We start from the raw sequence: 11,103 nt of genomic DNA on the forward strand, positions 1-11,103 counted from the left end.
CCTCAGGGTGTCAACAAAGACTTCCTAGAAACATTTGTTGGAGGAAGTAAAGAACATCAAGATGACTTGGGGAGGCAAAAAGAAAGATGTTCTGGGAAAAAGAAAATACAGACGGATGTGCCAGGAAGAAAGTACACTTCCAGGGTGTTAACTCTTTAGTCACCAAATCACAAATCTCAGCATGGAAGAATAGAAACTTTTACATCCATAAAATGAAGCAGAGGGGGGTATTATAATAAGCTAGAATCTCCCAATAAAGAAATGTGGAATTTTGAGTTTTAATCATGGAATACAATGTTCAGTCTTGTGTTTTGCTGCAGAGTGCTTCATCTGAGTTCTAAAATGAAACAGGTCAGAGGATTGGCATAGCCTAAGTTCAGCAATACTTCAGTGGCCTGTAACTGGCAGGCCCAAGAGAGATGAGGAAGTGAAAGAAATAGGAGTTGGAGTTGATTCAGTGCGGTGGTGGCACACACTCCTGAAAAAACAAAGAACCTAAATCCACCGTAAGGCAACAGCTAGTTCTGTGCTTTTGCAGACAGAGTGGGAATTAGATTTCTTCATTCCCAAAGATAATTGAGAAGAAACTAGTGCTGGAGGATGCGTTCTATAAATCACACTGCCTGTGAGAGGCGCCGGAGACATGTAAGTGGTCTTGTGGACAAACATTTTGTAGCAGCTTTGGTTATGGTGTAAGAGCTAGACTGGAGACCTAGGTATAGGCTTCAGTATCCCTAGGTGAAACTGCAAGTTGATGTGGTCAATGGGAAAAATTATACACAACTAAGAAGAGACAAAATCCCAGACCAAAATGTATAGAGAATACCACATAATAGGAATTTATAATATCATATACTAGGAATATAGAGGAAAGCGATACAGGAAAGAATGCTGAATATACATTAGCAAAGAGGCAGTATAGAATCAAGAGGGTATGAAATTTCACAAATTTCATAACAAATGAGGTAAAAAGACCATTTTAAACAGGTGGGAACATTCTTAGGCACAGAAAGGCTAACCAAGGTGAACACCTGGAAGTGTAACTACTGGGTTTTATAACAAGTTCATAGAAGATGGTAGGTGGGGAGAGGGAACATACGGTGTTCCAAGAAGATATAGAATAGAAGTCAAATTTCAGTTCGAGAGTAAAGAAAATAAACCAGGGAATGAGCTTCCCTGAGATGCTTGGTGGTGAAGGAAAGGTGAGAACAGAGACTATTATCTAGGCAGGAATTAGAACCTAAGGAGGGTATCTTGTATTAAGGTGGAGATACTAGAAATAGGAGCCACTTGTTAAATATAATGAAAAGTATAAATAATAGACCAGGTTCTACAGGCCTGAGAGAGGCTGAGAGCCAGAAGGACTATCCCTGAGTAAGAATGCCCCATCACATAAGAAAAACAAGAGGGGGGGGGGTAAAATAAGTATAAGGTAAAGGAAATTGAGAGAAGTCCCACCATGTTCCCACTACATCTTTTTGTTTGTTTGTTTGTTTGTTTGTTTGTTTGTTTGTTTTATCAGTTCCTCGGACCAAGAGTTCATAGTAAATAGAATTTGATAAAAATCAATTATAAAACATCATAGGCAGGAAAAGGAAAGAAACTTATCTATAAAAGAGAAGGGTTGTCATATAACCCAGGAGACCTGCATTGGTTGAATAGAGTCAACTGATAGAGGCATTTATATGTGCACTTTGATGGCTTCTCCAGTAGTACTCAAACTGGATGCTGATACTGAAAAGCTAGACTCCTGAACTGTTGATCGGGTGCCACAGGAGGACACCACTGGGTCATAAGGATATATAGTGGCACATCATTCGTTGACTCGTCTAGGGACCCTCACATGAAATGCATCCTTAGCTGATATGACACGGGATGAGGGTATCACCATGGAGATTTCTGAATGTCAATGTCTCCAAGCTTACAAAGCTGACTTAGAAAAACTGGTCCCAGCCATTTGAATCAAAGCTCTTCTCTCTCCACTGTAATTCCATGGTCCTGTGAGGGACATGCTACTCAAACAAACATAAAGAAGGGCTAAATGGCGTGCCCGCTCTACAACCACAACTCTGCCACCTCTGTTACCCATAAAACGAACAAATGAACTAGTGCTCCAACCCAGAGCTCATATACCAGATGTGCTCAGAGCAGTGCCATCTCAGAGAAAAGCCCATTTACAACGTAGAATGAAATATGAGGGTAGATCTTAGGGTGTCACTGCTTTTCCAGCAGGGCAGAACAGAGAGGTTCTATGTGAGGCAAGTGGAAAGCAGTCTCTAGTAAAAATGCTGTGAGGCTTTATGGCAGAGTCTGTAAACAAAAATCACACCCTCATTAACGAAGGCACACTTCATCCCTTCTTCCCTTCAATGGTGATTTATACCTTGGGCCCAAATCTGCTCTCGAAACACCAGAAAGCAAGCAAAATATTATTTTATGATAAGCCATGAAACCACATCAAAGAATTTGGAAGATCTTGACAAGGCCATTTCAATTCCCATTGCTAGGTAGAGAATTCAACAAAGAAACGGAGCAGCCATTCACCCTTCATATATAGCCCACCCAGTAAAATCTTGGGTATATTTCAATGTTCTGAGTTTGACCAGCTCCAAAGATAAGTCTTGCTTCCAGAACCCTTTGGGGGGATGGGCCCTCATACATATGCAATGCATACATGAAAAAAAAAAAACAAAAGGAGATGATAGAACTTTCTTTAGGGACACCTAAGATAAGCCCCCTTTCTCCCCAGAGCCCTTCTTTTCTTTCTCCCCTTATCCCTGTGCTACGTGAAGGAAGCTAGTCAGAAGCCTCCTTCAGTGGTCCTGTTACCCTCCTACTCAAGGGTATGCATGCTCCATTGAGAGACCATTAAGCTGATTCATCAGAATGGGTATGAAGAATGCAAAGTGTGCAAGCCCAATTAGTCCCCGGTTGAATTCAGTGGGAATCAATCCCATATAGAAACATAGTTACCACCAGTCTGAGGGCATGCTATATGCCTAGCACACAGTTTGTTAACAAGTTTGCTATCCAAATATTACTGCACATTAAAGAAAACGATCTAATGTTTATTCTCAAGACAGTAAGTGTAACAGTGCTTAGTAACTCCAGACCTTGGTAGGTCCCAGAACTTCGCATAACAGACTTCACAATAGAAATACCATTCAGTCCACAAAGCTCGTCATGTAGACAGTGCCACCTGCCAAAATGAAATCAAAGACCTAATCCATCAAAGTCCTTTTTTTTTTTGTGGGAAAATCTCTAAAGGTACTAACCTTGCTTTTTGGCTTCTGCAGTTCTGCTTCTGGCTAACTGTTCTTCGTAACTGAAGCATGTCAACCCTGGACATGATTCTTATGCTTAAAAGCTCACCCTGAGAAAGACTCAGTGCTGTGCCGGGACTTACACCATGTCTATAAAGAAATCTATGGCATCAGGTTGGTCTTTGGTTTCTGCAGCTTTAAATTGTTTGTTTAACCATATTTTCTAGTTGGCTTCATGGGTTCTATGTTCCTTAAAGGGGGTAATTGTGAGCAATTGATTCTGTGATAAGAAAGCTGTATCTCTACTAAATTAAATAACAAAGCAGACAGACATAATGAATCATTTCATGTAAGGTAGGGTGAGGAATCCATTTAAATCAGTTAAGGAATTGCTTTTGCATTCTGATGTAATAGGGACCCAGGTTGTTGTAGCTGCTGGTGTGCATGCTGGCTGACCAAGTGTGACTAGAACAAAGTGAGATGCAGTGCACACTCACAATATGTGATGGATTTCTGAAGCCTAGAATCAAATAAGAAGCTAATCTTTCTCATTAATTATGATTATATTGACTCTACATCAAAATGATTATATTTGGGCTATTGAGTTAAGTTAAAACATATAGTTAAGGTCAATTTGATCTGTTTGTACATATTTAATATGCCAACTAGGAATTTAAGAATTATAGACCTAGCTCTCCTTTGTGGTGCACGTATATTTGTTGATGGGTGCTGCCTTGAATCCAAAGTCTACTTTATAAAAATCACAGGAGAAAGAAATTTTTAGAAGACACCAAGTAGAATTCAGCAGCCAAGTTCAAAAGGAAAGACATTCTACAACCGTGCTACACAGAGCCTGGGCCACAGAGCAACATTTATCTACTATTGTCTGTCCACAGCAGCATTAGGAGCTGGCTTAAGAACTAAAGCTTTTCCTCAATGAATTAACCACTGGGCTTGGATATTCTTTGTCTTAGTGAGGGTTTCCATTGCTGTGAGGAGACACTATGAACACAGCAACTCTTATGAAGAAAAACATTTAGCTGGGGCTGGCTTACAGTTCAGAGGTTTAGTCCATCATCATCATAGTAGGAAGCATGGCAGTGTGCAAGCAGACATGGTGCTGGAGAAGGAACTGAGAGTTGTACATCTGGATCTGAAGGCCCATGAGGAGAATGTGTCACAACAGGCAGAGCTTGATCATAAGAGACTTCAAAGCCTGCCCCCAAAGTAACACACTTACTCCAACAAGGCCACAAGTCCTAATAATGCCGCTTTCTATGGGCTAAGGATTCAAACACATGAGTCTACAGGGGCCATACTCATTCAAACCACGACATTTATTTTATCTCCTTTCACTATTTATTTACTATAGTAGTTTGAGATGCAAACTAGACATCGTGTCATGTCATGCATAAATTTAAGGAGAATGTTTGAAGTTTTTTATCATTATTATTATATTGCTCTCAGTTCTTGGTCATTGTATATAGAATTGGCTGCATGGGTAGAAATTTTATTTAACATATCCAACTGAATCATATAAAGGCTTTTTATCTTTGAAGAATACAGAGATTCTGGAGCCAACGGATATCAATAGCAAGTGTCTGCCACTTTGAAGTGGCTGGAATTCCGATCGCAGGTGGTTTGGGTGTTTTTGAAGGTGAAATGTATAAAAATGAAACTGGGCTTCATACTCATATTTTGTTAAGAAGCAATACCTTCCCAAGTTCAATATATAATCCAACTTCAAAAGTAATGCTGCCTTGTGTTTGGCTATTGCTTGTAATGCATTGTACATAACATAACTCTTGGCTTTTAAGACAAACTGAATTCTTGAATGAGTCAAAGGCATGGACTCTGAGACCAGTCAACTAGGACATACTAGGGACCAGATAAGGTGAACTATCTTTTTCTAGGCCAAGATCAAGGTGGGGAAATCTTGATTTGCATTACCCTGGAGAAATTTATGTGAAAACAAGGGTGTTAGAGAAAGTGGGTAAAAGGCAAGCTGTGGAGGAAGCAGGGAGAGCCTGCTGAAAGTGCCCACAGAGGTCGGTCAGCATATTCCTGAATGCAGTGTGATCTGCAGTCAGACTCAGCCCTCAGATCAGAGGCCACACATTTTCAGCCACAACACTGAGGGTACTGAGATCTCAACTAGCTTGTAATTCAGCTACAGGGAAGGATTGATCATTTCCAGTGTTTCTTCCAGTTCTAATCGTCTGCGTTTCTCTGCCGCTGAGTTACAAAGTACATCTTTCAGCAAAAGTCTAAAAATGTTTCACTCACACCTGATAAGGACATTTATTTTCTTTAAAGCAGCCACCAGGATAAACGGCATTGGTATTGAAAAGGTGATGTCCTCGAATGTTGTAGGAGTGTTAAGAATGGCTCTTTCTAGGGCTAGGACTAGAATATAAGAAGGAAAGCCTGTAAGTGCAAACTCCTCCAGCTCATCCCTCCCTTCCAGATTTATAAAAAAAAAAAAAAAAAAAAAAAAAAAAAAAAAAAGCCAGACAGAGAAAGGTCTGACTATAATGCCCGAGTTGGTGAGGCAGAGACGGGGGATACCTGAGACTCTTGAACTTAGCCTATGAAACAAACTCTAGGTTCAGGAAGCAACACTGTCTTAAAAAATAAAGTAGAAAATTAGAGGAAGATGCCCAACACTGACCACTGGCCTTCACACACTCTCATAAACACATATATGCAAAAATGGATTTTTCTCTATGAAGTTTTTTGAGATTATTCTTTTTAGAATAAATATTTATTTGCATTTCTTCCATTCTGTTAATTTAAAACTATGCGAAGGTGTCGTCAAAATGTTTATGGGTTTGCAGCAACCCTGTAGATTGTTGGTGACAATGTTGGAAAAAATATTTACCAGATGCACAGTTTGTCTGCTATAGACATCAACACTGCTGAACACAGAACCACTGTAGCATCCAGTTATATCCTGAAAAGGATATACTCCAAATCAATACACATGGAGAGATTTTCACTTACATATTTCATGTGATAGTATTCATAATAACAAATTTACAGAGTCAATGTGTCCATCAACAGTTGAATGGATGCTCTGCCTGGTCTTCCTTCTTGTTTTTATATGAAGCATGGTTTCACTGCAGAACTTGATACCATACTCAACATTCTGTGCCCTGAAATTTTCACAGGTGTAGAAGAACTAACTGAAGCAGAACATATTCAAGTTCAGCTATAACCCAAGTCTCCTCACCATCCTTTGAAGCCAGAAGCAAATGAAGGGCTCAACCTTTTAAGAACAAGCCTTTCCGGGCATGACAGCATATGCCTGTAATTATCGCACATGGAAGAAGAGATAGAAAGACCAAGAGTTCAAAGTCATCCTCAGCTACATGATGAGATCGAAATCAGCTAGGACTCAGGAGATAACGCCTTAACAGACAAAGACAATAAGCTGTATTGCCAATGCCTTCTCATTCTCAATGGTACACCAGAGTGTTCCAATTCAAACAGCATATAACCCAAAAGCTGGAGTCTTTACGCCAGATTAACAAATGTGTAACACTTGCTTCAAAACAGTGTCAATCCCAAATGGCATCTTGTCATGCATGTTTTTGCCCCAAGGTGTTTACTTTCTACAGTAGAGTTCCTCTGCCTCTTCCAGTTGCCTCCAAACCAGGGAAATCAGATCCTTTGTTAGTTTCTCCTGAAAGGGAATGAGAATGGCCAGCTTCCTTTGCATAGCAGGTTCTGAATAAATGATACTGAGTTTCACTTGGATTCTTGTTTTTATTTCACTGGTTATTTCCACAAGAAGCATGCTTACATACATGGTAGACTCTGTTAGTTCAGCATAACACTGAAGAATGTTTATTTTTATCACACTCCATTGCTGTAACTTTTAGATATAAGGTATTTGAGAAAATACACTGATAACAGGATTGCAGCAGAGGAGTACCTGTGAGGCCATTTCATCAAACTGTAGAAGTGAAGCCTAGATCATGTTGGAGCTCCCAAGGTGTTGAAGATGCTACAACCATAGGATATATGCCAAAGAGAGCTACAGACAAGAAGTAGAACCAGCCCAAGAGAGAGAAATGTGTGTGGCCAACAAATCTGGGAGGGAAGACCCATCTTAGCTGTCTTAGTTACTTTTCCATTTCTGTAAAGAGATATCATGATCAAGGCTACTTATAGAAGAGGGTTTGTCAAGGCCCACAGTTTCAGAGGGTGAGATCATAGCCATTGTGGTGGGGAGAATGGCAGCAGGCAGGTAGACATGAAGCTGGAACAATAACTGAGAGTTCACATCATAATCCCTAAGGAGAGAGCAGCAAAGGATGCTAGCATGGCTTTGCAAACCCCAAAGCCCACTTATAATGACACACTGCCTCCATCAAAGTTACACCTCCTAAATCTGTCCCAAACGCTTTCATCAACTGAGAACCAAGTATCCAAGTATATAAAACTATGAGGGCCATTCTCAATCCACCACAGTCTAACCCTTGGCCCCCATACCCTTGAAGTCATATTATAGCGCAAAAAATGCATTTAATCCAAATTTAAAAGCCCCCGTTGTCTTTAAGTCTCAACACTGTTCAAAAGGTCAAGAACCAAACCTTAAGAGACTCAAGGCAATCTCTTAACTGTAGCTCTGCAAAATCAAACTCCAGTGTCAATTACATATTTCCAACACATGATGGCACAAAAATGCACGTTTCTTTAAACATGGCAAGGAAATGCTGAACCAAAGTAGAACCGAAACCGAGCTGGCAAAGCTCCAGTTCTGTAGTTCTGTGTCCAATGTCAAGGTGTTTGGATGGCTCTGCCCCCACCCCCAGATTTGTTGGCCACATACATATCCTTCCCCCTCCTCTTCCCCCTCCCCCTCCCCCCTCCCCCTCCCCCTCCCCCTCCCCCTCCCCCTCCCTCTCCCTCTCCCTCTTTTCCTCCCCATCCCTCTTTCTCCCCTCTATCAGGCTGGTTTATATTCTTGTCTGTACCTCTCTCTGGCATATATCCTATGGTTTTGGCATCTCCAACATCATGGAGTTGCCAACATGATCCAGGCTTCACTTCTACAGTTTGATGAAATAACTTCTCAGGGGACTCCTCTGCCACAATCCTGGTATCAGTGTCTTTCCTTAACAATGGAGAAAGCTTCCATAACCCATTTACTCCTGTACCCTTCATTTCTCTAAAGCAAGAACCATGTGGTCAAAGCTACCAAGTTATATTGCCTGATTGGGATGGAACCTGGTCCTCTCCTTGAATTACATTTGCATAGCTCTGATTTGTCATTGCTCTTTAAGAGCAGATAATTCCTTAACCCTTTTCATAGATTGCATGATTAGCTGGATAGGTCTTACTCTGAGAGCACAACATACTTTTTCCCATTTAACATCAGGCTTCTTCTTATCTGTTTCAACACAAAGCAAGATTCCCAACATTAAATTTCTTGGTGTTCATTTTCTCCTCAAACTGTTACATTTTCCCCCATTTTCTTTTTTTACTATGAATCTGCATAAGAGTTATCATTGATAACAAGAAGACAGCCAATATGAGGATATCTTTAAATCTCCTCTGCCAACAAATTAGTCTAAAACTATTAACTTTAGCATTAGACAGACTCTTAGGAAAAGGGCAAAAGCAGTCACATTCTTCTCAACATATCACAAAATGTCCTCTCACATGGTTGCTAGTATTTTTCCCCTCTGAAAGTCTTGGGCCTCCATAGTCCATGTATTCCAGCAATACTATCTACCAAGCTCTTACATGGTTTCTCTGCCCTGCTTATAGCATTCAACCGCTTTCTTAGTCCAAAGTTCCAAAGCCTTTCACATTCCTCCAAAAAAAAAAAAAGTGCATGGTCAGTCCTGTCACAGAAATAACCTACTCTCTGATGTCAACTTCTGTCAGTTACTTTTCAATCACTGTGAAGGGTTACCATGGTGGAGGCAAGTATAAAAAGAAACTCTTATAAAAGAATTTTGGGTTTTTTTTTAAGTTTCAGAGAATAAGCCATGTCCATTAGGGTGAGGAGCAAGATAGCAGGCAAATAGGCATGATACTGGGGCAGGAGCTGAGAACTTACAAGCATGAGGCAGAGAGAGCAAACTGGGAATTGTGTGAGCTTTGGAAATACCAAATCCCACTCTAGTAGCACATCTTGATGACTTCCTTCTTCTTCAAACAGTTCCACATACTGGGGACCAAGTACTCAAATATATGAGGCTATGTGATTATCAGTCAAACTATCACATAAATAAAAAGAAGACAGATAACTACTTTCTACTATCTTCTTTACAACATTATTAACAATTGTTCCTTAATGAGCTCTAGTTCTGATAGTGACAAAGTGGTTTGCATCTTAGTAGCATATTAACATTTATAACATGAATGAAGTCTCTGAGAAAAACTCTTTAAGAACAATAATACTTAGAGTATTATTGAAGTTATATTTCAACAACCTTGTTAATGGATAGAGTAATATTTTTCTCTTGGTATTTGATGGAACACATAGCTTTCCATAGCCTTATCTTGTTAATTGATAAACTTTGTCAAAGGGTCTATAAGAATATAGAAAATAGGAATGATATAATTGACTAATTAAGGATAGAGAGATGGCTCAGCCATTAAAGACTAGACCCACAACAGTTAACAAGCTAGGTTGAAATTAATAAAATTTGATATTCCACAGTGATAGACTATATCTTCTTTTAAATTGCTATTAGAAAAATACAAAATAGGTTATATTCTGGGCATTAGTGAAGTATAATAAACATTTTTAAAAGGTATTCAGCCATGTTTGTTACTAAATGAAATGTCAGTAGGCATAAACATGATTTCATAAAAATAGTGCAAATCCCCAACACTTGGAAATTCACAGCACAGATGCAAATATCCCATGGATTAAAGAAGAAATCTTAAGTGAATTAGAAAAATATTTTACATAAAATGAAAAAAATTAAAATATGTGGTATTTAGCTAGGGTAAAATTTAGTTGAAAAATTATATGTTTAAATGCTTATACGAGAAAAGATTAGACTGGCAGACTCGTCCAAGGAGCATAAAAGTTTAGCCCTTCTTTTATCATGTCAATCAACATAATTCTTCAAATTAATAGCTGCAAAATTAGGAAACCATGTGATCACCTGAACTTATATGGAAAAAAATTAAGAAATGCAACATCTGTGGTGAGAGCAATGAATTGGAGGACCTTTCCTGCCCTGTTCACACTGGACACTCTTTTCTATGTCCAGAGGCCAGCTCTTCAGATGTGGTTTTCAGGCTCTCCCTTTCAGCCTGTTTTGAGTTGACTTGAGCCAATGAAAAGCAGCAACATTAGACAGGTACTTGCAGCCAGAAAATGGATTAATTTCTCCCTTTGTGTGATGGTACGTCTTTCTCTACACTCATTCAGTCCCCCTGAGAAGACCCACATCTACTTTTAGTTGTTAGGGAAAAGCAAGAATCTCTCTCTCTCTCTCTCTCTCTCTCTCTCTCTCTCTCTCTCTCTCTCTCTCTTTCTCTCTGTCTCTCTCTCTCTTCCCCCCCTTCCTCCCTCCCTTTCTCCCTCCCCTTCCTCCCCCCCACCTTTCTGTGTCTCTGTCCCCCTCCCCTCTCTCTGTAGCTCAGATTCAAACTCATGATCCCTTGTCATTTCCAGCCAGTAGCAAGCTCACCTTGAGTAATAGCCCACACCTTGAGACAAATTATGTTTCTTTAATCTCTCTTTTATCTTGTTTATATGAAGCTGGGTGCCAGTGTTGCATGCCTTTAATCCCAGCACTCAGGAGGCAGAAGCAGGTGGATATCTGAGTTTGAGGTCAGCCTGGTCTACAAAGTTAGTTCCAGGATT

General features: G+C 39.9%; 1 long non-coding RNA gene across 1 annotated transcript in view; it reads left to right on the top strand.

The window, feature by feature from the left end:
• Nucleotides 1-7,021, top strand: part of LOC143435362 (uncharacterized) — a 49,822-nt gene extending 42,801 nt beyond the window's left edge. Inside the window, exons 4-5 of the long non-coding RNA XR_013105599.1 lie at nt 3,297-3,437; nt 6,434-7,021. This is a non-coding gene — a long non-coding RNA (uncharacterized LOC143435362). The remainder of the gene's footprint in view (nt 1-3,296; nt 3,438-6,433) is intronic.
• The last annotated feature ends 4,082 nt before the right edge of the window (nt 7,022-11,103 follow it).

Source organism: Arvicanthis niloticus, chromosome 21 (assembly GCF_011762505.2).
Source record: "Arvicanthis niloticus isolate mArvNil1 chromosome 21, mArvNil1.pat.X, whole genome shotgun sequence".
NCBI lineage: Eukaryota > Metazoa > Chordata > Mammalia > Rodentia > Muridae > Arvicanthis > Arvicanthis niloticus.